The sequence below is a fragment of the Hydra vulgaris genome, chromosome 15 (genome assembly GCF_038396675.1).
Source record: "Hydra vulgaris chromosome 15, alternate assembly HydraT2T_AEP".
NCBI classification, from domain to species: domain Eukaryota; kingdom Metazoa; phylum Cnidaria; class Hydrozoa; order Anthoathecata; family Hydridae; genus Hydra; species Hydra vulgaris.
This window is the reverse complement of record NC_088934.1, coordinates 3,656,067-3,661,737: the sequence shown is the minus strand read 5'-3', so window position 1 is coordinate 3,661,737 and position 5,671 is coordinate 3,656,067. Positions and strand designations below refer to the sequence as shown.

Below are 5,671 nucleotides of genomic sequence, written 5' to 3'. Positions count from 1 at the left end.
GAAAGAGTAGATAAAGAGCTTAAAAATCAAGCTGAAAAAATAAACTGGGATAAAATAGAATTTCCAGTATCCTTAAATCAAATTACACAATTTGAGAAGAACAATACAGATATCAGTGTCAATGTATATGGTTATGAAAATTCAGAAGTTCATTATTTTGCATGAATCAAAAAATAATGATCGCAAACATTTAATAGATTTACTATTAATCTCAAATGGGGAAACCAATTATTACTGTTTGATAAAAAATTTAAGCAGATTACTTTCATCACAAACATCTAATAATCATTGTAAAAATTACTATTGTAGAAATTGTTTATTAGGGTTTAATTCTGAAGAATCATTATCTAATCATAAATCGTATTGTGAAACACATGATTCAGTACGTATCGAACTTCCACCACCAAATTCAACAATGCAATTTACTAATCACAATAAATCAATGAGAGTTCCGTTTGTAGTATATGCTGAATTTGAAAGTTTTATCAAACAAATTGACACTTGTGAACCCAATCCGAATGAATCTTATACTAAACAATAACAAAAACATATTCCAAGTTCATTCTGTTATTATATTAAATGTTTTGACAAAAGTTTTTATCAAAGCAGTCCAGTCAAATTTACTGCAAGTAGTGAAACAGATGATGTTGCACAAAATTTTGTTGATGGTTTACAAGAAGATATTAAGAAAATTTGTGATAGGATTAAATTTCAAAAAAAAGATGATATTTACTAATGAAAACAAGCATGATTTTAATGCAGCAATATCATGTCACATTTGTTGAGAAAAACTTGGAAAAGATAAAGTACGTGACCATTGTCATATTACAGGAAAATATAGAGGTGCTGCTCATCAAAATTATAATTTAAATTATAAAATTCCAAAACTCTTTCCAGTGCTATTTCACAATTTATCTGGTTATGATTCTCACTTATTTATAAAGAAATTATAAGGAGGAAGAAGAAAAGTATATTAGCTTTTCTAGAGAAATTAAAGTGGATGGTATATTAAAGAAGGTAAGAAATTTGAAGTTAAACGTGAGCTTTGTTTTTTAGATAGTTTTAGATTTATGCCTTCTAGTTTAGATGCTTTATCAAAGAAATTAGCAAAAGGCCAGTGCAAAAATATTGGAAAATAATATTCAGGCAAAAAATTAGATTTGTTATTCAGAAAAGGTGTACACCCATATGATTGGGTTGATTCTATTAATAGATTTAATGAGACACAATTACCACCAAAAGAATTATTCATTTCAAAATTGATCGATGAAGATATTAGTGATGATGATTACTCACATGCACAAAATGTATGGAATGAGTTTAATTGCAAAACATTTAGAGATTATCATCACTTGTACAATGTTTCAGATGTGCTTTTATTAGTTGACGTCTTTGAAAATTTTAGAGATATTTGTATGAATTGTTATAAATTAGATCCTGCTTGGTATTATACATCAACAGGATTAGCTTGAGATGCAGCATTGAAGAAAAAAAAAAAAAATTAGAATTGCTAAGTGATTACGATATGATACTAATGATAAAGAAAGGTAGAAGAGGTGGAATTAGTATGATATAAATAAGTTAGAAGCTTCTAATAATAAGTACATAAGTGATGAGTATGATTAAAGCAAACCATCACCATTCATCCAATATTTAGATGCTAATAATTTATATGGATGGGCAATGAGTAAACCACTTCCAACACATGGTTTTAAATGGATGGACGAAAATGAAATCGAAAACTGGAAATCAATTTCATGCATACTAGAAGTAGATTTAGATTATCCTGAATATCTACATGATGAACATAATGATTATCCTCTCGCACCTGAAAGATTAAATATTGATAAAGTTGAAAAATTAGTGCCAAACTTGAATAATAAGAAAAAGTATATAGTACATTATGAAAATCTAAAACTATATGAAAGATTAGGATTAAAGATTACTAAAATTCATAGAGGAATTAAATTTGAAGAAAGAGCATGGCTCAATGAATACATTGAACTGAATACAAACCTTAGAACTAAAGCAACGAATGATTATGAAAAAGACTTTTTTAAACTCATGAACAATTCATTATTTGGAAAAACAATGGAGAATAGTGACAGAAAGAAATGAAGCTATTAAACTAGCATTAAAATCAAACTTTGAAAGAAGAACAATATTTGATGAAAACTTAATACCAATACATATGAAAAGAACAAAATTAAAATATGCTAAACCAATTTACTTAGGCATGTGTATTTTAGATTTGAGCAAAACTCTAATGTATGAATTTCATTATGATTACATAAAGAAAAAATATGCTAATCGAGCAAAACTATTATTCACAGATACAGATTCTCTAGCATACGAAATTATAACAGAAGACTTTTATTCAGATATTTCTAAAGATATTGAAGACAAATTTGATACAAGTGAGTTTAACCCAAAGCACTTAGCAATTAATAATGTAGGATTTAAAGTTGGTCTAATAAAAAAGTAATTGGAATGTTTAAAGATGAGACTGGAGGAGCACAAATTGAAGAATTTGTTGGACTTAGATCAAAGTTGTATTCTTACAAAGTACACGGAAAAGAAAACAAAAAATGTATAGGAGTAAAGAAAAATATTGTTAAAAAGAATATATCACATGAAGATTACAAAGATTTTTTATTAAATAAAAGAGAACATATTAGGAAAATGAATGTAATAAGATCATATTCACATGAAATTTACACAGAAGAGATCAATAAAATAGCATTAAGCGCAGAAGACGATGAAAGAGTTATTTTAGAAGATGGAATACACACATTAGCATATGGATACTAAAAACTAAAAGTAAATAATTTATAGGTCAATTAGGAAAAGAGGTCAAGGAGCCCAAGGAGCCCAAGAGGGGGGGGGGTAGGGAAGCCCAAAAATTATTTTTTTTCTAAAAAAAAGAATTTATAAATAAAAAAATTATTAACAATTATAAATTTATCAATGTTGACGGAATAATTCTACCCAATGAACCACTAACAAATTTTCAATTGATCAAAGCAGCAAAAATATTAAAAATAAAACATTTTAGAGGTAAGCAAAGGAACGTAGAGATTTGTAAGAAATCAATTACCGAAAAATATATAAAGAAAAGAATGTTGAATATTAAATACAGGAGATTCAAGTACGCAGGGATTTCACTGGATTTGCTCGTACAAAGACGGTGAAAAAAACTAAGTTTTGACTCTTATGGACTACCACCTCCAGTTGAAAATGTTAATTGTTTAAAATTTCCTGTTTATTATAACAGTAAAAGAGTTCAAATTGGAAATACCTCATTCTGTGGACACTTGTGTTTATATGTTTTGAAAAAACTAGATGAGGGACATGATATTCAGAATATTATTAATAATCTATGGTAATTTTTTTCTTTTTTATATTGTATATAAAAAACAAAATGCCTGTCGATATATTCGGTGCTACTACTTCAGATGTATATTCAGATGGTTTAATAATATCTGAAGCTAATAACTTGTTTATTAGGAGAGATGGACAAAATAATGCAACTAGTAATATTAATATGAACTCTAATAAATTAATAAATGTAGCAGAACCTACTAACTCACAAGATGCTACTACAAAAAATTATGTTGATAATAAATCACTTAGTCTTAATGAATTAAGAATAGTACCAAATTCAAGTTTAACGTGCCTTGGATTAAAATCCAAGACTATTCCACCACACAGCAAAATCCACGATTCTTGTTTTAAGCAAAAAAAGTCTTAAAACAAGAAAAAATAGACTTGTCCGCCACGTAAGAACTTTTTTACTTGTTTTAAGAATTTTTATTCTTAAAATAAGAACTTTTTTTCTTGTTTTAAGAATTTTTTTTCTTAAATATCTTTTTTTCTTGTTTCAAGAACTTTTATTCTTAAAACAAGAATTTTTTTTCTTGTTTCAAGAATATTTTTGCTCAGAATAAGAACTTTTTTTCTTGTTTCAAGTATTTATATTCTTAAAATAAGAATTTTTTTTCTTGGTTCAAGAATATTTTTGCTCAGAATAAGAATATTTTTTCTTGTTTCAAGTATTTATATTCTTAAAATAAGAATTCTTTTTCTTGGTTCAAGAATATTTTTGCTCAAATAAAGATGTTTTTTTCTTGTTTTAAGATTTATTTTTATCAATAAGAATTTTTTTCTTATTTCAGGGACATTTTTGCTTAAAATAAGATTCTATTATCTTGTTTCAATAATATTTTCCTTGAACGGTAAAACAATATTACAAGAGTATTTTTTCTATGGAAAAAAAGAAACATTTTGAAATTAGGATGATATAAAATAAGAATATTCAAAAAGTATTTATACATTTAAACAAATCTCATCGTTGAAATAAAACTTGTTGTTCTTTGGAATGTCCAGTTATTGGTAATGCTTGTAGCGGCAATACTCCTCCCATAGGCTACTCATCTGACTCAAACGAGTTTCTGTTGAGCTTTTATCTTTAAATAAAATATAATGTAAATTGTGTATGCCGTCATGACATGGGCGTCATAATCCATGTCCATTACATAGTGTATTCCAATAAGTCCAATCATGGCGTCAGAAAATGAAATACTTCGTAAAATAATTTTTTTGCCATGCATAACGATTGCCTCGTCTCCATCGTCTGTTATGATAAGGATTTATTTTATCTAAAAATAAATTTAACAAACTCAAATCTAAAATTTAACATTAACATCTTTTTTCAGTACATACATATTAACATCTTTTTTCAGTACATACATCGACTGACAAATACCCTGACTAGCAGTGGAATGCTGCTACATTGATTGAGGTTTTGGCATGGGGAAGCAATCTTTTCATTCATTATTCTTCGTTTTTTCCTTTTTTCCCCAAAAAAGCCATATCGATTTAGATAAGCAAAAAAAGTGAGCAAATGCTTACATAAATATGCTATAGTAGATATATCAACCCTCGAAATTAGTAAAAAAATGAGGTCAGCAATATTTTGCCAACCTCAATCTTTTAGAAGTCGGCAAGAAAAATTTAATACAAAGATCCTACCATAAAACATAGAAACAAGGTCAGCAATCTCCAACACCTTTGAGGTTAGCAGTTAGGTTGACACTGCTGAATGCTGACCCCAATCCTGAGGGCTGATATATATATATATATATATATATATATATATATATATATATATATATATATATATATATATATATACATATATATATATATATATATGTGTGTGTGTATGTGTGTGTATATATATGTGTTTATATATATTTATGTATGTATATATATATGTATATATGTATATATATATATATATATATATATATATATATATATATATATATATATATATATATATGTATATATATATGTATATATATGTATATGTGTATTTATATATGTATATATATCTATATATATATATATATATATATATATATATATATATATATATATATATATATATATATATATATATATATATATATATATATATATATATATATATATATATATATATATATATATATATATATATATATATATCTATATATATATATCTATATATAGCAATATTATAAACAATAACAATAAGCAATAATGATGAGTAATTGTAAAAAAATGCTATAATAATATTTATATTACATATCATCATACCATAAGCAATAATAATAATAACCCACAA

At 25.9% G+C, this 5,671-nt stretch overlaps 1 long non-coding RNA gene across 1 annotated transcript; it reads right to left on the bottom strand.

Annotated features, from left to right (window-relative positions):
- Nucleotides 1-4,282: 4,282 nt before the first annotated feature.
- Nucleotides 4,283-5,116, bottom strand: LOC136092126 (uncharacterized). Its single transcript, XR_010644210.1, has 2 exons — nucleotides 5,032-5,116; nucleotides 4,283-4,658 (listed from the first exon to the last, which is right to left on the bottom strand). It is a non-coding gene; the product is annotated as an uncharacterized LOC136092126 (long non-coding RNA).
- Between the last annotated feature and the right edge of the window lie 555 nt (nucleotides 5,117-5,671).